This window comes from Oryctolagus cuniculus, chromosome 5 (assembly GCF_051225735.1).
Source record: "Oryctolagus cuniculus isolate XC-2025 breed Fujian yellow rabbit chromosome 5, ASM5122573v1, whole genome shotgun sequence".
Lineage (NCBI taxonomy): Eukaryota > Metazoa > Chordata > Mammalia > Lagomorpha > Leporidae > Oryctolagus > Oryctolagus cuniculus.
In genome coordinates this window covers 17,190,598-17,214,396 of record NC_142871.1, presented here as the reverse complement: position 1 = coordinate 17,214,396, position 23,799 = coordinate 17,190,598, and the positions used below count along the sequence as shown (strand labels likewise).

At 46.0% G+C, this 23,799-nt stretch overlaps 1 protein-coding gene across 13 annotated transcripts in view; it reads left to right on the top strand.

Moving 5' to 3' along the window:
- Window positions 1–23,799, top strand: part of PLEKHG1 (pleckstrin homology and RhoGEF domain containing G1) — a 229,533-nt gene that overhangs the window by 110,626 nt on the left and 95,108 nt on the right. For 2 of the 13 annotated variants that reach the window (XM_051854240.3, XM_051854241.3), the window contains one exon: window positions 19,594–19,701. The exons of the other annotated variants lie outside the window; for them this stretch is intronic. The gene's annotated coding sequence lies outside the window, so the exon portion shown is untranslated. The remainder of the gene's footprint in view (window positions 1–19,593; window positions 19,702–23,799) is intronic. 13 annotated transcript variants of the gene reach the window in all.

Sequence of the window (23,799 nt, the reverse complement as noted above, 5' to 3'; positions counted from 1 at the left end):
TAGAGCCAAATTTTAGATCACAAGTTTTAGTCAATAGCTCATGGTGAGAATAATATTTACTCTGGGCAGTGAGCAGGTTCCTATTGTTTCAAACTGGTTGTGTGCTGGCGAAGATAGAGTGGCCATGATGAAGTACCGATAGTACAGTGAGGCATGAGGATGGGGTAACAGGCCTGAAGCAAGACCCCTGGTGTCCCAGCCACCTCGGCAGAAGAGGCCACTCCAGGCCGCCTGCCCAGGCCAGCCAGCCTCCCCAACCCCTCCCTGTGCAAGAGCAGCCGACCTCCACCATTGTTCTGGGATATGTCGGAGACTGAGTAGGTCACTGATTCCCAAAGTGTGTCCCCAGGACCAGTGGCATCAACCATCCAGGTACTTGTTAGAAGTACTCGGGACCACTCTAGCCCCACAGAACCAGACAGCCTGGGATGGGGTCCAGCAGGCTGTGCTTTAAGTATCTCTCGGGTGATCCCGATGCTCAGCCGGTGCCGTGGCTCATTGGCTAATCCTCCACCTGCGGCACCGGCACACCAGGTTCTAGTCCCAGTCGGGGCGCCAGATTCTGTCCCGATTGCTCCTCTTCCAGTCCAGCTCTCTGCTGTGGCCCGGGAGTGCAGTGGAGGATGGTCCAAGTGCTTGGGCCCTGCATCTGCATGGGAGACCAGGAGAAGCACCTGGCTCCTGGCTTCAGATCAGTGCAGTGCGCCAGCCGCAGCACGTTGGCCGCAGCGGCCATTGGAGGGTGAACCAACGGCAAAGGAAGACCTTTCTCTCTGTCTCTCTCACTGTCCACTCTGCCTATCAAAAAATAAATATAAATGAATGAATAAATAAATAAATAAATAAAAAGAATTATGGGGCTTGATTACCTTGGGAGATCCTCACTGTAGGCTTCGGTTTCTTCAATAAAAGCAAAGATTTATAGTAAGTAGGTTTATTCTCAGGCTTCCTCTTCATCCCCAAGGCATATATCCAAACTCTCTGATTCTATATATCTATGATGTAAATGTGCAGAATTGCATAGCAATTAAGAGGGCAGGCTCTGAAATCTGATTATCTAGATTTGCATCCAGATGTCTCCACTTTGTAGCATCACACACTCAAGCAATCTTGGACTTGCTGCACATTGAGTCCTTCCATTCATAAAAGGAAGATGGTAGCAATGCTGTCCCAAGAGAGTCTTGTTTCTGAAGAGAATGAGGGAAATTAGTCTAAAGTCTAGCACAGTGCCTGGCACTTAGAAAGCACTCATGCAGATTAGCCAGTTGCATGCTTATCTCTTAAAAAAAATCATGAAAGCTTTGAAGATGGAAATTATAGGTTAAATACCTTTATTTCCTGTACTTTACCTGTATATTAAAAATGTTCCTAAATACTTGCCAAAGAAGATAATGCATAAATGATGCTGAACATTTGTATTGCTAGGAAAGCTCACATTGGAGTGTATCTCTGGATTGCATGGGAGCAGAATCTTAAAGGAATACTCAGGAACTCTTTAGGAAGGCGTGGATTGCCATTACCCATGTGGCTGTGGGAACGCATCTTAGACCTGTGATTGCTCCAGACTTCTCCATGTTAGAGGTTCTTTTAAACCTTTTGACAATTGTCTGTCTATAATGGGAAAGAAACTCATATAATTGGGTGCCTGTTAGATGCCATGTATGACCCATGGGGATGAAATATAAGTAGTAAGGTACTAGGTCCAAGACTTGAAATAAGGTATATCGTACTCCATAACTCGCCTATTGGTGTCACTAATTCAGCCATTATACTTTTAAAATTTAAATTCTCATCAGATGAGACATGAATATCTTTTTCTACTTCAAAAACACAACTGACCTTTCAAATAAATAAATACACATTTTTTTTAAATGGGACAGGCATTGTGTTGCAGTGGGTAAAACCACCATTTGGGATGTGCCTGCATCCTGTATCAGAGTGGCTGAGTTTGAGTCCTACCTCTGCTTCCAATCCAGCTTCCTGCTAATGTGCACCCTGGGAGGCAGCAGGTAATGGCTCAAGTCCTTGGGTCACTACCACCTATTTGGGAAACATGGATTGAGATCTGGGCTCCTGGCTTCCTGGCTGTTGCAGGTATTAAGAGTGAATGAGCAAATGGAAGATATCTCTCTCTGTTTCTCTCACTCTATCCCTGTGCCTGTCAAATGAATAAATAAATCTTAAAAACAAAACACATGCACACACAACTGACAACACAATGGTTGTCAAAGGCTCTGTGTATGGGCACTGGGAACCTCTCACTGTAAATACTACTTTTCTTGCTTGCATCTGCAAAAATCAATCTCATAAGCACCCAGGAATGTGTTTTGCTCTTCATGGTTTTCCCTCTTCCTGGGTAGGCCTGTAGCTGAGAAAATGGCCAGTGTACTTAGAGAGACATCAAGCCGCCAGGTTTCCAGTCTCATGATAAGAAAACCACGCTGTGCCTTCCTCGCCTTACCTCGCTCCTTCCCAGAACTTCGTTCAAAATGAAAGCAGGTCAGGATACAGGTAGCCCACCCTGGGATCTTAGATTTTGACTCAGTCGGTACTTAAAGCATAATTTTATTCTATCAGAAGAGCTCTGTTTTACTTAAAGAACAACTTCTTTATAATATTTTTAAGAAACTGGTCTAGAAAATGTCAGGGTTTTGATAAAATTTTACTTGACTTGCGGGGTATGGTCACATTCTTGTGGCATAGCTGTGGCTCTCTAACCTGGCAAGGCCTGTGCACCAGGTTAGCAGAAAGATACTTGTACACCAGCCTCGCCCTCCAGAGAACAGGTCGCTCTGCAAATAATATGTGATTCCAGGTTCACACCTTGGTTTTTGATGGCTTGCGTATTTCATGCCACTTTTCTACATAAGACAGTGTATGTACTTGGTGCCTTTGAATTTCCTAATATCTGATTATTATCTTTGACAACACAACAAAATGAATTTCAATTTTTTTTTTACTCTGGCTGTCGAGTGGAACCTTCATGCTGGTGAAGGTGGGGCATACATTTTCATGAGGAGTTTAAAAAGGACTTCAAGTGCAATGATAGCAAATATTGACTTTCTCTCAGCCCTTGAACTTCAGAGTTGAAAGTATCCTCAATAGTTGATGATCCAATTCCATTATTTACCTGTTAGGATGCTGAAAATGAATCTCAATGGACTCTTTGATGGGGGTGGGGGAAGAGATGGCAAGGATCCCACGGGCAAATCCCTAGCGCCCAACCAGCTACCTCCACCCTGGCCCAGAGGCCAGGAAAGGTTCCCCATGGAAATGCACTCTTCATGGTACCTGGTCTCTTTCCAGCAGAGATGGGCAGCATCTCGTATAAGTCTCAAGGGCCCCTCTTGTTCCTGCAGAAAAGCTCAAGTCTAGAGACAGATGTGGCTTTTCTCGTGATGGAAATACCCTGGACCCCACATGATTCCTGGCTGGTTCTAATTAGAGTCCTTTATTCCTCTTTTGGGTACCTGCTGTGAAGAGTTTGAAGTCTCCTTTATCACTGAACCCATCAAGACTTTTCCTCTTTGGGATGCTGGGATTAGGGGAGGTTGAGGGATGGATGTAGAGGGCTGGAGGCAGCCTTGACCTCCATTGGAGCAATGGTTCTCTACTTTGCACAGAATTCCAGGGTCATCAGCACCCGTCCCTGGCCCCCATCCCTGGAAATTCTGATCAGGTGTTCTTGGGCAGGGCCCGGCAGTCTGGTAGCTTGTTGAGAATCCGGCAGATGGTGGTGTTTAGCCAGGCTGGGTTACTGGAACAACATACCACAGACTGGGTGGCATAAACTCCAGGTATCTGTTTTCTCCCAGATCTGGTGGCTGGCACAGACCAGGGTGCTGGCAGGGCTGGTTTCTGGTGAGGCTGCCTTCCGTCTGTGTCCTCACCTAGCCTGCTGTGTGAAGATAAGAACAGAGCTCTGACATCTCTTCTTCTAAGGTCACCAGTCCCTTGGGACTAGAGCCACTCTGGTGACATCATTTAACCTTAATGACATCCAGGTACAGTAACTTTGGAAATTAGGGCTTGTGCATCTGATTTTCCGGAGACACAATTGAGTCCATAGCAGTGACTCAGGAGCTGTTAGATCACCCTGGAGAAAGGCTGGGTTAGAGTGTGTGCCCTCCACAGCTCATTTCATCTGTCAACGCCATTACATTAACCGATGCAATAACACATATGAATAGATAGAAATCCCCGAATGTCTGCAAAATGGGAGACAAAGTACATTTTTTTTTAAAGAAGGGAGGTGTTTTTTTTTTTTATTTATTTGACAGAATTAGTCAGAGAGACAGAGAGACAGAGAGACAGGTCTTCACTCCCCAATTGACCGCCACTGCCAGAGCTATGCCGATCCGAAGCCAGGAGCCAGGTGCTTCTTCCTGGTCTCCGATGTGGGTGCAGGCGCCCAAGGACTTGGGCCGTCCTCCACTGCCCTCCCGGGCCACAGCAGAGAGCTGGACTGGAAGAGGAGCAGCCGGAACTAGAATCCGGCACCACAGGCGGAAGATTAACCAAGTGAGCCACTGCGCCGGCCCAAAGTACATTTGGGGGAGATGCATCAGAGCACACATTTTCCTATACCGTGATTTAGCGTGTCTTCAGAGGAACTTCCTGGGAATGAGATCATGGGGGTGGGCGTTTGTTGGGGCAGGGAAGACACCCCTAGGATGCCCACACCCCATGTCAGAGTGTCTGGGTTTGTCTCCCAGCTCTGCTCCCAGTTCTAGCTCCCTGCTGGTGCACCCCCTGGGAGGCAGCAGGTGCTGACTCAAGTACTTGGGTCGCTGCCACCCCCAGGGGAGCCCCAGATGGAGTTCCTGGCTCCTGGCTTCTGCCTGCCTCCAGCCCAGGCTGTTGAGAAAATCTGGGGAGTGAACCAGCAAATGAGATTTCTCTTCTTCTCTCCACCTTTGAAAGAAACAAAATGGATGAATACGAATTATAAAGTGAAAGGATGGAGTGGGGTTTTTCCGAATAGAAAAGACTCCCTACCTACCCTAACACTTTCTTGGCCATGGGATTTTGCAGGAGGCTGCCTGGGGTCCCTGAATCCAGCCCTGGCTCGGCTCCTCCCTGCGAAGGAGGCCCCTCGGAGATGGGAGGTGGGTGCAAGCGGGTGGGCGCCCGGGCCATCGTGGAAGTGGAGAGGCAGCCTGAGGGCTGCTAGACTGGCCTGGTCCGGCTCCTCTGCGGTCGCTTTTTCCCTGAGGGGAGCTTTAAGCCTTTAGCTTTGTCCTCCACATCAACATTGGGAGAAAGTGGTTGGTTTTGTTTTTCCGCCCTTCCACTGGGAAGATCTCACAAAGCAGAGGCCCCTGTCTGTTGGATGTTTTGTCTCCAGGGTTCTGAAAGAAAGAAACGCTGGTATGGTATGCCGGGGCTGGGGGTGGCTTTTCTCCTTTCCAAAAAAAAAACGCTGAAGATTAACCCGCGCCTGCAGCCTGGGTCATCTGCCATCGGTATGAGGGACATATGTGCACAGCCGAGTTTGCAGACCGCTGTGCCCACAAATCCAGTTTCACAGTTTTTTGTTTTCGTGAAGCCAGTCTCCGATTCTAAGCCTTCTGTCTTATTTATTTGGGTTTTTTGTATAAATTTAGTTTACTTATTTGAAAGACAGAGAGAGAAAAACAGAATTCTCTTATCCACTGGTTCTATCCCCAAATGCCCACAACAGCCAGGCCTGGACCAGGCCAACAGAGGCTGGAACTCAACTAGGGTCTCCCCAAGACTGGCAGGGATCCAAGTACTGGAGCCGTCACCTGCTACCTCCCAGGATGCAAATTAGCAGGACATAGGAAGCAGGGTTAGCCAGGACTTGAACCCAGGAACTGGACATGGGTTCTGAGTGTCCCAAATGATTATCCTAACCATAGCACCAAATGTTCACTCCTTTTTTAAAAAAGGCCATGAAAAAACTAGTATCTATGACTTTAGGACATAGTGTCTAAATGTTGGCATTTGAAGTGGATCTTGGCTTATGTCTCAGAAGAGCATCAAAAGCAGGAAGGCAGGTGCATGGCAGAAGCCCCGAGTGCTGCCAGCGGTTCCGTCTGTCATTCTTTGGAGGTGTGGTTTGGTCTGATGCTCTGAGACTTTTAAATGTCAAAAACTGTGGCACCTTCATCTGAGTGTTGAGTTTGACAGGGTTACCAATTAAACTGCTTCCTGTATCTTAATTCTTTCATAGAACACCTGGGCAAATTCTGTGTTTTATTGAAATGTAGATTTGTAAAAGAACTGGTAGGATGAGAGACCTTGAGGAACATAAAGAATAGGAGAAAGAAACCAAGAGTTCCTGAGCCTAAAGGGTAAAGACAATTCCGATTTCCTGACCTGCCAGGAGTAGTCTCCCACCCCTCCCCTGGGACGAGTCTTCCCTCTCCCTCACCGGATCTTTCCATGTGGAAGATGGGTCTTACAGCACTGCTTTTTTCTTGCTTCCAGTAATGAACGTCGAGTGATATTTTTAGTTTTAGTTTCATACGGCTTACAAATTGGAGTGAAATAAATTATTCTTGCCATTATGTATAATGGGCAGTGTCTAAATGTGTCCACGGGTATAGTGCAGAGTCATACCTCAAGGGCCAGACAGATCATGGAGAGGAGTAGAGGAGGAGAGTATCGTGCTAAAGGGAGTGGTGGGGACTGTGGTGAAGTGAGCAAGCTAGGCTCTGCCCATTGGTGCTGAGTGCAAATGTTAGCCTACTGGTAAATGATGTTTATTCTTTTTTTCTGATTAGGTCTCTCAAGCCCCCCCCCAAAAAAACTTTTTATGCAAAATATCCTAAGTGTTTTACCTGATTCATCAATTTAAAGAAATTTAAAGGAAGCATTGACCAAAAAACAAGTCTGTCTAGCCATTCTCTGCCTGTCTAGCCTCAGTTCATGACTCCTGGGGAAGTCTGGCTCAGGACAAACCTTAGTAGCCCCAGGAGTACAGGTGAAGTTACTTTAACAGGGCAGACTTTGCCTTATCGTTCATCCTTTGCCACCAGCACGAAGATGGGCTCTCACTTTCTTTGCTCTGCTCCTGGGCAGTGCCTCCTGATTTCCTGCTGTCTGCCTGCCCCTTCCCCACCCTTACCCCAGACTGCTGATCCTCCAGGGACACCTGCCCTGAGACCTTCAGAGCTCCCATGCTCCCTGGGGGAGTTCCTCCATGGTGCCCACACTGCTGAAATGCACCACCACTCTCCTCTTTAAGAGGGTCCAGCTCCACAGCTAAGTTGCCTCAGATGTTATCATCGTTCTAGCTCCTGCTTTTTCTTTTTTTTGCCAGCCAGTCTATTCTTTGTTAGGGCACTCACGGGCTGCCCATAAGATGGTGAGGCCAGGATGAGGGCCAGCCACAAGCGAGATCAGACACCAGAACTTCTCCAGACCCGCAAGCTTTGCCCATCCTTCTAGTCTTCCAACCCTTCTTCTCCGCCGAGACTATCCCTACTATCAGCTCCCTTACCCCAGCCTCACCCTCAACTACCCGCACAGAATCTATAACGCATGCCTGAAAAATATCTGGATCTTTTTCCAGGAGCCGTCTTAGCCAGTCCCCTTATAAATCATCTTCAGTCAGCCAGTCAATCAAAGCAGGTCAGCCAGGTTGGAGGGCAACTTCCCAGTCTTCCAGGCTCAACCCAACCTCTATTAAGGTTTACCTAGGACAGCCCCTGTACAGTGAATGTGTTCTAACCATTGTATCTACATGCAAACTTAAGGGATAAGAGCTCCTGGCATAGTTTAGAACAAGCCACACTCTACATTAGTTGTGTGTTATAATGGTATGTAAGTTTTGTAGTTGTACAGATACTCAGCTGCTGCGAGAATATTCCAGTGGTATCTTAGATCAGGTAGCCAACAGCTTATAACCGCCTCCTTGTGGTACAATGGGCTGCTGCTTAATCAGCTTTCCAGCTCCAGAATGTGATTTTGCAGGAGTGGAGATGATACCAATGAGTCAGCAAAGGGCATGATTTGAGTGCTAGACGAGAGTCTCCTAGTAGATGATGATGATGCTGAAAAGTGTTGTAGGGAGTTTTTCTATTGATAATTTGAATGGAGATGTCTGCCATAAATTTGGCCATGTATGGAATTATAGGTGATTTCAAGCCATTCCCTTTTTACAAAGACCGCATACTCCCATTTTTGCCCCAATTCTGACTCTCATGGTTGTATGAAAGCAGCCTAGACTATCATATGGAACCACGTTTAAGACCCTCAACTTCAGGACCTCAGGAGAGACTGTCTGCAGAGTTAAGAAGCGGTCACAGTATTGACATGTCATCCCAAATCACAACATCTTGGGATTGTAGACTTGGAAAGTTCTAAGTGTCGGAAACTCCAGAGTTCTAGTCCTACTAGTCGAAAATGGGAGATGCATGGCCAAGATGACGATGCTGTCCAGAAGAGCTGAGATCCCACAAATCTCAACTCTGGTTCTTGTGTCCTTTCCATACGTCCATTTAGAAGCAGTAAATGATGGCTTAGATTGAATAGAGTAAGTTCAGCTTTGGGAGGGTTTTTATTGTTAAATCACTAGGATCATCACCAACAGTCATTGTGAAAACCTAATTCCTCGACACTCTGAGAGCACCTTAATTCACTGGGTTTGCCTTGTTGTTACACCCTAATGTATAGAGACTTCTAAATAGGTGTCTTATGTCTGGAGTCATATTGGCAACTGGGTGCTTGTTCCTGGCAGTCTCATGGGGCTCCTCAGGACAGGCAGCCACTGGTCCTGGGAAACACGCAGGCTCAAATGCACCTGGTCAGTACAAGCATCAAGACAAACTGAGTGCAGTGACCACCATGCCCTCCCTCCTATCTGTCCTTCAGTGACCCATCTTTTAGAGCTCCTTTGATGTTTATTTGAATGTGATTATACCTAGATGACATGCTAGGCAGGGAAGTTTACATTGTGATTTACTCTAACCACACCTTATAAGGATCCAGTCCAAGTAATTAGGCAACAGCAGAGTCATGGTTACAGCTTGAGCAGCTCTGCCCAGTGTCTGCAGGAGGAAAGAAAGCAGAGAAGAGAGGAAACTGGTGTGTACAGATTAAAGGGTGGCTCGCCCCTGAGTACAGCAGGAAAGAAGACAATTTCTAGAAGGGACATTGTCATGGCAAACATAGCACTTGTGGTATGTTACAGCATATCTGCAAACATTTCTCAGAAAAAATCAGTCAAGGTTGTATGGTCAGCGTGGGTACAATGCCAGGTGTACCAGCAGCCTATGCCTACAGAAGTAAAACAGCCTGTACTCTCTTTTCCTTCTACCTAACTTGCCTTCGTTGACTTTTTCTTAGCCTTCAGACATCAGTTCCCACAGCCCTTCCTCAAGGAAGCCTTCCTGGATGCCCCAGAGCAGGTTCACACTGCCTTTGCAGGCTTTCATAGTGCCTGAGCACATCTCCTGGAGCAACCAGTTCAGGTGGTCATTCTGTGTCTGCCTGGCCACACTCCATACTCTTGGAGGACAGAGTGCTATTATTACTGTACCTGAATGGATGACGTGGGAGGAGCAAAGGGAACATTTCTTTTCCAGTGGATATTTTCTAAAAATGGTAAATCTCCAGCATTTTTCACAGTAGGTAGTTGGCATGAGGGTTGTAAAGATTCTGAAAATATTTTGGTGAAAGGAGTAGGGAAGTAAGATCTCAGACACGTGCAACCACAAAGATCAACTCTCCTTTGTAGGCCCCCTTCCAGTTGAACCCTGCCTCCAGGAATCACTCAGGCAATTAATAAATATTTGAATAAAGAGGCAAACACGTATGAGAAGCCCAATAGCATCTCTCAAATAATTAAGGAATGACACCATGGAGCTGAGATGTGATTTCTCCTGTACTTTCCTATAGTGGTCCTTAAAGAACTTCAGCTCAGGAGGGAAGTGTTTGATGTAGTGGTTAGGATGCTTGAGGCACCCACATCCCATGTCAGAGTCCTTGGGTTCAAGGGTTGGCTCCACTCCTGATTCCAGGCTCCTGCTAATGTGCTCCCTGGGAGGCAGCAGGTGATTCCTCAAATAGTTAGGTTCCTACCACCCACATGGGAGAACTGTACTGAATTCCTGGCTTCCATCTTAGGCCTGGCCCAACCCTGGCTGTTGCAGACTTCTGAGGGATGAACCAGCAAATCTTGATCTCTCTCTCTTTCTTTCTCTTTCTCTCTCTCTCTTTCTCTCTTTTCTCTCTCTCTCTCTTTCTCTCTTTCTCTCTCTTTTCTCTCTCTCTTTCTCTCTTTCTCTCTTTCTCCTCTGCCTTCCAAGAAAGTACATAAATAAAAAATTTAAAGAACTCAGGTTTTATGTGAGAAAGTACCGTAAAGATTAGAACTATCTCCAAAATTGAGCAGGGATGGGATGTGTGGTTACAAACTGTATCCAAGCAGAGCCTAGACCAGATAGTGAGGTGTTGTGAGTGGTCATTCAAACCCCACATGAAGAATTATTTTAGAGCACCTGAAAACATCTTTGCAATATTTGCAGACCATGAACATAAGATTTTCATCCATCTATGCATCCTCTGTTAGAAAATAAGCTCCATAAAAGCAGACGGTTTTTATCTGCTTTCCTGGCACTGCTGTATCTTTAGTGCCTAAAAGAGTGGGTGGCACACACAGCTGCTCAGTAGCAGGTATCAAATTCAAACTATGCTTCTGGCATAAAATAGCCTAGAACAATATTTTGTTGACCTCAATCAAGCAAGTCACAAATCAAACAGGAGCCAACATCTGGCATGATAGCACCATGAAAAAGCTAGGGGCGGGGCCAGGCATTGTGGCACAGTGAGTTAAGCCTCTGCTTGTAACATCAGCATCCCAAGTCCAGGCTGCTCCATTTCTGATCCAACTTCCTACTAATGCACCTGGGAAGGCAGCAGACGATGGCCCAGATGCCTGGGCCCTTGCATCCACATGGAAGACTGGACGAAGTTCCAGGCTCCTGGCTTCCGCCTGGCCCAGCTCCAGTCATTGTGGCCATGTAGGAGGTGGACCAGCAGATGGAAGAACTGTCAGTCTGCCTTTCCAATAAATAAATAAATAAATAAATAAATTAAATAAATAAAGTCTTTAAAAAAAAAAAAAAAGCTGGGGTCAGCATTTTGACTACCTGCCATCAGTTCTTCTGGCACAAGATTCTGAAGTTAGTGTGAAATGGTGTCAACCAGGGACCTGGCAAGGAACTGAATTAGCTCAGCTGGTTCATGTGAAAGGCTCATGAAAGGTGTGGGTGTGGCTAAGGTAAGGGGGCCTAAGCTTTCACTGCTCTTGGCTGGGACATGCCAGGAGGGCCCCCAGGGGACCAGCAAACAACATAGTTAGGAAACAAAGTGAGGCCTCTGCCATGGAGGTGCTGCCTTGGATGCAGCCAGTGCTGAACACCTGTGCAGAAGAAACCCCCCATTTCCCTCCTTTCCTGCCTCATAGTCCATGAGCCACCCAGGAAGTGGGGATGCCTCATAGTATTAGTGCCGCCCCTTAGCCACCCCTGTCTGGTCACCAGCCACCCAGGAAGTGGGGATGGTGGGGGGCAGGTGAACGCCTAGGGACAAAACAGGGCTGGGGGCATATGGAGGCTGTGGAACATGTGACTTCACTTCTGTCCTAATTACACATTATACAAATTCATTCAAGAAAATGAGACCACATCCAAGTGGGTACAGAAGGAACCCACGTGTAAGCCCACCTCTCAGACTACGGCTAGTAATGTTTTGGCTTTTTCTCCTTCTTTGTCTCTTCTCCCATATGCTTGTAAGGGAGTTGATCATTTTAATTCAGAATAACCTGAAATAAATGTGGCTGCACTTGTTTCTTGACCTAGTTAAGATTAAACCTGCAGTAGAACAGAGCCCTCTTTCTCTTCCCTTTGTTCTGTTAACATAAACAAGTTGCTTCATGTACCTCTGTGGGAACTGGGAATTAGGCAAGTGCTTAGACTCACAAAAACTTGCCGCAAGTTTGACTCGGCTTGGAGACCAAGTAATTAAGTATAAGATGAAAGGTGAGTTCAACTGGGCTTACTCTTTAAGACTGGGATGGGAACTCTAAGTGAACACAGCCTAATTTAGCTGGTGTTTACTGTCAACATAAAGTTACCAGCCACTTTCAGTGTGACTGGAAGGACAGTTTGGGAATAGTGGGTAAAACAATTAAGAAAAACAGAGCAAATGCCTCTGTCCACAATCTGGGTAGTTTACAACCACAGTGTCCCACATAACTGCACAGCCCTCGTCACAGCTGTCAGTTTTTGTTTGAGGCTTGGCCAGTCCTCCTTGGTAGGAGCTCCAAGGAGGCAACGTCCATTCACTGCACCAGCGTGGAAGCTGGGGATTAGCAGGTTGCAGCAAGGGAGGTGAATAGTGTGGATGCTCTTTGTGGAAGTCCAGAGAAGGCATGAAGGGGAGAAAGGTCAGCAGGTTGTCACTGTGGGCCCTGAAGTCCTGGAAGGGAAAGATCAGACCCTTGTAGTTAGCTCAGTAATGCCAAGGATGGTGGCTCTTATGGCCTTCATTACAGTAAAAAAAAAAAAAACAAAACCAGAAATCCTGGAAAGTAACATCATCCCAGCTCATTTACCAAGGAATCCGTTCTGCTTTCCCGAAGGGCAGTGTGTCTTTGGCCCCATGCAAATGTCTGCCTGGATGGGATTGTCCCCTGACTTGGGCCAAGTACGTAGGAGCTCCAACCACCCCACTTCTGTTCCAGAACTCATATAGTCTCCCCTAAGACAAACTCATCTGTTTGTGATCACGCATCTTAGAGGTTAAGCTGTCAACCACTGTGACGTTGAATGTGGCTGTGGGAATGGGGGAGAAGCTGATTATCATGACCCTAAAGGATGATAGTTGCTGGGGGAGGGTCCCGGCCAGCCCAGAGACCCCTGTGTATTCCAACCAACTTGTGTGTCTGCCTCCAAGCTCATGGCCACTCCTGCACTGCTTTGGAGAGCTGCTCCCCACCCCGAACCCACCATCGCTGGATCTGCTGAAGGGGAAGGGGCCAGCGCTGTGACATGTGGAGCTGAGCCCTCGCCCTTGCTCCATCGCAGCCTTGGAGCTGCGTCCAGAGAAGAGGAGGAAAAACCAGCAGATGGGGTTTGCCTCTCTCCTTGCCACCACGTGCAGTTACTTAGAAAGCTCACGTAAAGGTTTTCAGCCTTGAGAGTTGTAACTCCGAAACTGGAACAGAGTCGTTAATTATTGTTTTGGGAAATACCGATGCAGGATTTCAACAGAGCATCCAAGTCCCTTCTGCAAGTTCAAGAACATTTTTAGAGTGTTTTCAAAAAAGTATAGATTGTGTTGAATGCCTTTAGTTATGAATGGATTAGATGCGTGTTATCTCCTGGAGAAGAATGTGTCTGGAAGCAGACTGCATTCTTCCAGGGATAATTCTCTCATTGTGCTTAGCACAGTGAGTCCTCCAAGGGTGTCCTTAGAGATGGGGCTTGGAGATTATTGAGAATGCAAGAGGCTATTTGTAACATATTTGCTTGCTTGATATCTAAAAATTGTTCAGTGCAGAAATAACTGACGCTTGATTTCATCATCTTTGGAAAATAAGGACTAAATATCCTAATTAAAGAACAGAATGGAAAATAGAGCTAACGATTGTGTGAGCAGCACAGAAATGAGACTACAGAGGAACTCCTGACACAGAGCAAGGTTTCGGAATCCCAGGGTGTGTGTCCCCAGGCCTTCTCGATTCGGGTCATGCAGGCTGGTGGTAGGTATGCAAGTATGATGGGAAAGTTAAGTCGTAAATGCATTGCAAGGCAGCGGGTAGAAGGGCATGTAAACAGTGCTATAAGCAATGGGTTTTGGTTTTTTTCTAAAATTCTTCTGATCCTGTGTCAGTGCCGGCATTTTAATGCAGTAGAAGATGAAAGAAACTATATTTTCAGGTAGACAATTTGAGTACTGGTAACTATTTAGTATGTATATTTTGATTCCTATTGTTAGATTCAATTCTCCAAGACTAACCAAAAATACTGTCATTTAATCTTTCCTGTACTTGAGTGCTTTTGTCTGCCTTGGACCTGTGTCTTTTGCTGAGAGTAAATACTTTGCAATTTGACACAACAAACTCACTTGTCACTAAAATTATTTTACTTGAAACTAGTTCTTAGGAAAAAAATCGGGTTAGCTTTTTTTTTTTGACAAAGTACCAATTTAAGTGTACTTCAAATAGTCCATTGAAAATAAAACTTAAAGAAAAGTTTTAGATGCAAAAAGTTTGAAATCTGTGCATAGTCTTCATTCTGTGCCTTGACTTTTTGAAGACCCTCTTAAATGCATGTACTTCAAACTTTTTGCAAAAAGAAAAACATAAATTTTAGTTCCATTTTCCACAAACTTTTGAAATTAGTGGGTGTGCTTATCTGTGGGAGCACAACTGTGTATATGTGTACATCTGTGTGTGTGTGTGTGTGTGGTTTGCTCTGTATAACAAAGCAAGGCAGAATTTGCAGTTGGTGACATTTTCTGGGTATAGAATAGGCCGCCCAGAGAAGCGAGTAAAGATTTTTTTTTATTTGACAGGTAGATTTATAGACAGTGAGAGAGAGACAGAGAGAAGGGTCTTCCTTCCGTTGGTTCACTCCCCTAATGGCTGCCACAGCCAGCGCTTCGTTGATCCGAAACCAGGAGCCGAGTGCTTCCTCCCTATCTCCCATGCGGGTGCAGGGGCCCAAGCACTTGGGCCATCCGCTGCTGCCCTCCCGGGCCACAGCAGAGAGCTGAACTGGAAGAGGAGCAACCAGGACTAGTACCAAGCGCCCCAACCGGGCCTAGAACCCAGGGTGCCAGTGCCACAGGTGGAGGATTAGCCAAGTGAGCCACGGCGTCGGCCAATGAGTATAGATTTTTTAATAGCAAGTAAAACACAGAGAGTGTTAGTCCGTTGGCTCGTACCTTGAGGAGGAAAGTCATTGTGTCCTTCTAAGGGATGTTACTGGGGCTGTGTGGCACTTTTTGGCATGTAGCTGACTTTAATGTGTATTGCTTGTATTCTGTGGTATGCTCTTAGAAAATGTAATCTCATGCTTTCTGTTTTTAAAGAAAAAAGCTCTAGTAGGTTAAAAATACATTAGAAATGTTGAGTCAGCATGCATTAGAAAACAGTTGACTTTATCCTTTGTCTTGGAAAATGCGTCATAATGGCCATATTTTAAATCACAAGGTGAATGGCCCCCTTCCCACAGTGCTTCCTCCAGCAGTTAAATTGAAATGCAATGCGCTGTGTGTGAAATATTTTTGTGTTTCTCAACACCCCTAATAATGTCTATATTGAATCTGAGAATGTAAGATTCTTTTCTAAATCTGCCTCATCTGATGTTATAAGATGAAGCCAAATCCTCCCTTGCCCCCCAGATGTGTGCACAGCTTTCCCTTCCTCCTGTCTCCATCACTGCCCAGCTCCCTGGGATTGTTGGCCAGGTGCAGAGACAGCAGAGTGTCTCCAGGAGGTGAGGACACAGGGTCCCTGGAGGGACCAGCTACCACTGCATCCCCCACTCCTGCTCCCCGGCCCTACTGGACAAACCCATGCGTCTCCTTCCAGGCTCTGGAGAGCTCCTTAGGAGGACTGACAGGCTAATCCACACCACTGTGCCATAGACTCCAGAAGGCTTCCCAGCAGGTATTAGAGTTTTGACTGATGGCTTTACCTTCAACCAAAAGGAGCCGGTGTGTAACACAGTCGGAGCATCCCCAGGCAAAAACTTGAAATGCTGCAAAGTCTGAGCTTTCTGAGCGCCATCATGATGCTGCAAGTAGGCGAGGCTACACCATACAACTCTTTTCCATGCACGAAATTATTTTACGATTATATAAAATTATTCTGTACTTTATATGTGAAAAGTAAATGAATTTTATGTTTGGACTTGGGTCCCAGCCCCAAGATATCTCATTCTGTAGATATCTCATGTCTTCCAAACTTTGAAAAAAAAAATCTAAAATCTGAAACATTTCTGGTCCCAAGCATTTCAGATAAGGGACCCTCACTTGGTAGTGAGAGTCCAGGCCCTATAGCTGACTTCTAGGAAGTGACTTTTTTTTAAATGATGGGGACTTCCTGTTCCTCCTCCAGGAAGACTGGCCTGTTTTCTCGTTTCTATAGACACATCCTAGAGATGGATTCAGTTATTTGCAAGTGATATGAGAGGTCTCTGCTTACATAAATTGACAGTGTGAGTGCAGCAGGAACTGCGGATGAACTAACAGATGGCTGTCCCATAGGACTTACTGTAGCCTGTGCTGTCACGTCAAAGCCGTGTTTTAGGACTGTCACCTGCCCAGTGGGGAAGCTTGGTAAAATGCCCACCAGCCACACTCAGAGCAGCTGTGCTTTTTCTTTACTGGTATCCTGTAGAGTGTGTCTCAGAAACGGCCTTGGAAAATCCTGTTTCGTGGGGTGGGTGTCTGGAGCAGTGATTGGAGCTCCCACCTGGGGTGCCCACATCCCCGTCAGAGTGCCTGGGGTCAAGTTCCAGCTTTGCTCTTCATTCCAGCTTCCTGCTAATGCACACCCTGGGGAGCAGCAGGTGATGGCTCAAGAGGTTGGGTCCCTGCCACCCATGTAGGTGACCTGGATTGAGTTCCTGGCTCCTGACTTTGGCCTGGCCCAGCCCTGTTGCTATGAGCATTTGGAGAGTGAATCAGTGAATGTGAACTGGCACTCTCGCTCACGCTCACTCTCTCTCTCACTCTCTCTCTTTCTCTCCCCCCCTTTCCCTTTATCCTTCTCTCCTTTCTCCCCCCCCCCTTTTTTTTTTTTTTTTTTTTTGACAGGCAGAGTGGACAGTGAGAGAGAGACAGAGAGAAAGGTCTTCCTTTTTGCCGTTGGTTCACCCTCCAATGGCCACCACGGCCTGCACGCTGCGGCCAGCGAATTGTGCTGATCCAATGGCAGGAGCCAGGTACTTATCCTGGTCTCCCATGGGGTGCAGGGCCCAAGTACTTGGGCCATCCTCCACTGCACTCCCTGGCCACAGCAGAGAGCTGGCCTGGAAGAAGGGCAACCAGGACAGAATCCGGCGCCCCAACCAGGACTAGAACGCTGTGTGCCGGCGCCGCAAGGCGGAGGATTAGCCTAGTGAGCCGCGGCGCCGGCCCCTTTCTCCCCTTCTCTCTGTGTCTTTGCCTATCATTCAAATAAATAAAAAGCTTTTTAAAATATGTATTTGAGAGAGGTAGCATTATAGACAGAAACAGACAGAACAGTCTTCCATCTGCTGGTTCACTCCTCAAATAGCGCAACAGCTGGAGTGGGGCCAATCTGGAGGCAGGAGCTTCTTCTAGGTCTCTTACAATGGTGCAGAGGCCCAAGCACATGGGCTATTTTCTACTGCCTTCCCAGGCCATAGCAGCGAGCTGAATCAGAAGAGGGGCATCTGGGACACAAACTGGTGCCCATATGGGATGCTGGCACCACAGGCAGAGGCTTACCCTACTATGCCACAGTGCCACCCCTAAAAGTTTTTTAATTAAAAAAAAGAGTATGTTTGTTAGGTTATCCGTTTGGCTAAGAGATTAATATGCTGCTTGAGATGCCTGCCTCCCATTATCAGAGTGCCTGGATTCAAGTCCAGCTCTGTTGCTTATTCCAGCTTCCTGTTAATATATGCTCTGGGAATGTGGACAGCCCACACTGACTTCCCGGATCCTGGCTTCAACCTGGACTAGCCCTGGCTGTTGCAGACATTTGGATAATAAACCATCAGATGAGAAATTGTGTGTGTGTGTGTGTCTGTCTGTCTGTCTGTCTCTCCTTTTGCTTTTCAAATAAATAAAAACAGAAAACAATTAAAACCATGTTTCTTGGCAAAAAAAAAAAAAAAAAAAAAAAAAACTCAGATTCTGTAGTGCCTCATTAGAAGATAATAGTAGCTAACCTGAGATCTAGGGACATGCACAGAAAATCAGTGGGTAAGGGAGCAGCCAGGAGTCTGTGTGTGCTCTGCCCGCATCTGAGAGCTGAGACCCATGTACCTTCCACCACGATAGCAAATCTGCAGTGTAGGCTCCCTGCCCCCACAGCTGGCAACCCAGGGTAGGGGAATGACAACAAGAGCACAATTAAATAGGAGACTGCATGATGCTTTCTGTAGGCATCGTATACAGCTGCTTCAGAGCCCACGTGGCCGTGGAAGTCTGAACGGGAGCGGCTGGGACTGGAGCTGATTCCTGGCCCACTACAAGGGGGAGCCTCTGGCTGGGCACTGGAATGGTGGACACACAGACATCGTTTGGGGCAAGTCAGGTCGCTGTGGAGGTCACTGGGGGTGAGGGTGGGGGCTGACACAGCCCTGGGAGCCCAAGGAGCACCCTTCGTCTCTCACTGCTTTTCCAGCATCCTCCTTGCCATGACTGTCATCACACTGGTGAATTTTGTGGGGGAGAAATGATCCCATCAAGTTCTCTTCTGCCATCACATGGCTCAGTGAGGTCACTCTGTGTATGTTCAACCGTATCGGAAGGAAACAGGCATTAGAGCAAATTGTTAGTTGTTAGTTTACAATCACTTGGTAGGCATGAAAGGGACAGGCGTTCTCAGGATGCTCTGCTGATGGTATTTTCCATAACCACAAACGAGCGCTGTAAATGGAACTTCTATTTGAAGGATTTTAATCCTTTGAAAGCATTGACTTCTAGGTGTCTATACATGGCCATAAGTCAGATGTTGAGTTTTAGTTGCACGGTGCAGTGGTATCAGTTTTCAGTCGCATTTTTGTGCTTCCTCTAAAGAACTCAATATCTTTTTCAAATAGAAATCTTTTGAATCTTTAGATAAAAATAGATACAGCATTTTAAGATGGACAGGTGGCCTTAGGGAAATAAAATTTTAAAAAACCCAAACAATGTGAGGTCTTACTTACATGAAGTGTTATAGAAGTTGGATACATTCTGCCTTTCCTATTTAGTTTTTATAAATATGAAATTGTGGTACTTGGCTGTTCCCCAAAGTTTCAATTTTAGATACTTAGCTTCAGATAGATTCTTAAAAACAGGTTTTGAAAAAGTCAACCTTTAATGTACTCTCAACTTTACTCCCTTAAAACTATATTGTCTTGTTAACAGAAACTAATGATCCAAACTGGTGTTCCTCCGCCCCTCCTCCTCCGCCCCACCCCCAAACTTCACTTTAAAACTGACACTAAAGATGTGTCTGTTGGCTTTGAAACGCGCTCACAATTCAGGAAGTGAAGTTGAAAATACCAGAGCTCCCAAGAGCTTGCTTATTTTGTGAGGTTTTAATGAGAACGGTGGCCCCAGCCAGGAGGGAAAAGGCAGAGCGGCCGTAGGCGAGTGTGGGCTGCATTTGATGTTCACAAAAGAATGGAAGTGGCAGGGTGTTGCTCAGTGAAGTGTGCGTTTCCAACTCACCCACACTGCTGTCTATTGTCCTGCTTCTCAATCGAATGATGTCATGTTTCACTTGAGGCTCTCGCGGATGCTGAAGGCTGTGGTCTGCACACTAGGGGGAAAAAGGCAGCGAGAAAGTTGCCAATCAGGTTTTTGTGAAGCCTTTGTGTGTTGGGTTTTGAGAGATAAAAGCTGACTCATGCAATATTTCCGCGGAAGGCGCTGCGCGGACTGGCAAAGGCTGCCTGATTAACCTGACGGAGCACCCAGTGAGGTCACCGCATCCGCGGAAGGCAGACGATGTGCGCTGGCTTCCGTGGAGCGCAGGTAGGTGCCCGCGGGGATGTGTCCGGGGAACGGAAGCTGGGGCTAACTGGCTGCTTGGCTGCGGAGCGGCTGCACACGTCCGTGCAGCGAGAAGCTGTCGCAGGGCAGCTTCCCGGTCTTGAGCAGGGACAGAGGCTCCGCTGGAGACGGTGCAACTGCCCTGCTGCAGATGCCACCGACTCACAATGGAGTTGGTGCCCGAGATGGGTTTCCCTCTCCATCTGAACTGCAGTCTGTCTTAAAGGGTCTTTGTCTGGTTCGGTTTAGTTTAGATCTTTCCTTGATAGTAGCTTGAACTATTTGGAGAACTCACGTCCGGGACTCTCCAGAGAAATCTAAGGTCCTAACTTGCCCTGCACCTAACACTCAACATTTCAATACGCTTTCTTCTTGAGGCTCCTGCAAGCCAAGCCGGAGGGACAAAATAAACATTTGTGAAGTTTATGCTTAGCAACTGCAGGGATGAAGTTTAGTCTGGGTCCAGTGGCAACCAAAGTTGGCTAAGTAAATAGAGTTCCCATTTTTGAATATTTATTGATAAAAAATACTTTTGTTAGGGGCAATGATTAGGGGAAAGGAGGGAAGAATTGTGTTCGGTGCTGTTGACTGTTGGAATCTGATTTTATTTTGTTTTACTAATTATTTGAATTTAGTGATACTAACATTTCTGGAAGATGATATCCGGTATTACTTGCATTAATTACATGTTAAATATGAAAAAACTATTATCATTTAAAATATTTAAATATTTGATACAAATTGAGGTTATGATTTTTAATTTCCTTAGGTAACTTTTTCAGATTATAAAGGCAATACATTTATTGAACAAAAGAAATATCTACAGATAAAAATCAAAGGAAAAAACAATCCTTTCTGCTTGGTGAAATGTTAATATTTTATTATGTAGCCTTTAAGTCTTTTCTAATGTTAATAATAAAGAAGTAGCATTTTAGACTCAAACTTGGGCTCATTTTTTAAACTTGGGATCATATTATAGTTTTTTAAACCACTCATTTTACCCAACTGTATGTACTGACTGTTCTTTACTCCCTAAAGAACAGGAAATTTAATCATTATGTATTACACCTTCTGGATAGATTTATTTACTAAGATCTCCATTGTTCGGCACTTCATTTTCTCTTCTTCCTCCTCCTCTTTTTTTTTTTTTTTGAGAAAATGTGTAATGTGCTTTGTGGAGGATTATTTACGCAGAGTGCCATTGTTGGTCACTTGGCATTCTTCTCTTCTTCCTCCTCCTTTTTCTTTAAGAAAATGTTATTTTGCTGAATGCCTCCCTCCCAGCTGTGCAGAGATGTTTTTGAAACTGAGTGTGTTTGATGCACACAGAGCTTGTATATACAACTGGCATTGTTTAGGTGCTGCCTGGAGACTGCTATTTTCACACTAACAGGAAGGTGCTGTTCAGAGTGAAGTGGGATTATAGATTATTACTCAATCCACATGAAAGGCACAGTTTCTTAGCCTTTGCAAGTCAATGCTATGTTGCATCATCTCAGACCTGGCTCTTACGGGGTCACTGCTTGTGTGGGGACTTCAGCTAGGAGTGGACACTGCAGTAGTGGCAGCCAGTGATCTGCTGGTCGTGTCAGGGCTGGAGTCAGGTTAGGTGGGTGCCAGGGAGGTCCCCTAATCCAACAGCCTCACTTCCAGGCACGGAAATGAAAGATTTAGAGATCAATACAAACTTCACTGGTGCAGAGCTAGGGCGTACACGCAAACCCTCTGATGAAGGGAGAGTCTCCCATTGCAGGTGAATTGCCAGCCATTCCTCCACGTTTGTTCTCCCTATACACATTGATTAGGGTTCCGTTCATTCCCTGCCCAGCACACGCGCACACACACACACACACACTATAGGCCCTTTTGGCACATGGTACCATGTGCTTTAGACAAGTAGCTTACGTTGAGTTCTTCATTTCCTGGCCTCTAAGTTCCTTTTCTACCCTACTATTTAGTCAGTCTATATCCAAATATAAGGAATAATGGACTAGAAGGTTCTAATTCACTGTTCATTCTTGAGAACTTTACCTAACCTCTCTGGAGTTTTCTTTTTCTTTTCTGTATATAATTTTTTAAAAGTCATATAAGAACTTTAAGGCTGCATTGGGGATTTTTTAAAGATAACTTTGATAAAAACATAGCAATTGTACAAGGAAACTTCAAAAAATTCATGGAAATAGAATTAAAAGATTTTTATTTTGGTGAAAAAATTGAAATCCATGTATACTTTTTTCTTAATATGTACTTTTCATGAACTTTTTGAAGACTGCTCACATATGCATTCAGTTTTTTGCACCAAAATTAACTTTTTTTAAAGGTTTATTTATTTTGAAAGAGTTACAGAGAAGCAGAGAAACTCCCCAGATGGCACAACTGCCAGCGCCAAGCTGGGCTGAACCCAGGAGCCAGGAGCTTCATCCAGGGCTGCCATGTGGGTGCAGAGACCCAAACACTTGGGCCATCTTCTGCTGCTTTTCCCAGGCCATTAGCAAGGAGCTGGCTTGGAAATGGAGCAGCCAGGACATGAACCCATGCCCATATGGAATGCTGGCGTCACAGGCAGAGGGGGCTTTACCCACTATGATGCATTGCCAGGCCCTAATTAATCTTTGAATTCTGTTTTCCATGAACATTCTGAAGTACCTTTGGATTATGGCAAACCTAATCTGTTATAATTATCTCTCCCTGTAAAACAAATCACCCTAAAACTCAGTGACTTGCAATAACAACAATCTAATCTCTTAAGATTCCTGAGCCAGCAATTCGGAAGAGACCTGATGGGTGGCTCTGGCTTGGGGATGCTCTGGGGCCTTCTGGGAGGCTTCTTGCTCCCAGGTCTGGTGCCTTGGCTGGGAACACTCAGGCAGCAGGGTGGGAGCAGCCAGGATGCCTGGACATCCGTCCATGTGTCAGGGTGCTCTCCCCACAAAGTTCCTCCAATACAGTTTGACAATAACTAGACTGTCATGTGGTGACCCGGCCCCTGGCCAGCCCTGGGGACTGCAAGGTTGTATCCCTCTTCATACTCTACCATACTCCAGGGCATTGGTATCAATCTCATAGTAAAGGCAGGGCCCTGCCACATCTGGGTTCCAGTGGAAAGGGGAAAAGAATGTGGCGGAACAATGTCTAAGGTCTTGAGAGGTGGATTCCTAGAGGGGCGGAGGTCATTTCCATTGGTGAGAACTTGACCACATGGCTGTATCTAAAGGCAATGGACACAGTGAAATGCACTCAGCTGAGCCTCTGTTTACTGAGGGAACAGGGATAGTACATTTGGTGGACAGCGGTTCCCTCTGTAGCATTCAGAGTGAGGAATAATTTCGTTCATGCCCCACACCAAGTCACCACAAAGCAAGCAAACAAAGTAAAAACACAGCTGCATTTGCATAAAAAGCTTAAGGAAATTTCCTTAGGTCCCCTTTCAACAAAGGGCCCCATGTCACTGCTTCGCTAAGGCAATTCATCTCGAGCCTTAGCTGCGTTCACTAGCTACTGAACCCCTCAGCTGAGGTGTTTGTACCTCTAGGTTTCCATTGATTGGGGTCCTAGTCCATTCCTGCTGCTATAACAAACTGCCATGGACCAGGCAACCTGCAAACTACAGAGCTGCACAGCTCATCTTTCTGTAGGTTGGGAAGTCCCAGAACAAGGCACCAGCAAATGGAGTGTCCGATGAGGGCCCAGTCCTAAACAGTACCGTGTACGCGTCCTCCCAAGGCAGAAGGGGCAAGCAAGCCCCCTCTGGCCTCTTTTATAAAGGCACTAACCCCATTCATGAGCACGAGCCCTCATGACCTCATCCCCTCCCAAGGCTCCACCTTCTTAGACCTTTGCCTTGGTGATGAGCCCTTGGCATATGAATTAGGGGAGGACATGACCATTTCAGAACATAGCAACCAATGCGGGAGCCAGGCGGTAAATTATCTGTGTATTTAATATCAGACTTGATAGCTTGAAGGAATCTTTGTTCCTTATTCAACCTCTCATCTCTTGTTTGAACAAAAGCCTGTTGCAGAATATCTTTTCCCATTCTTGATGTTCTTATACAAATATTTTCTTCATTAACTCTTCAGT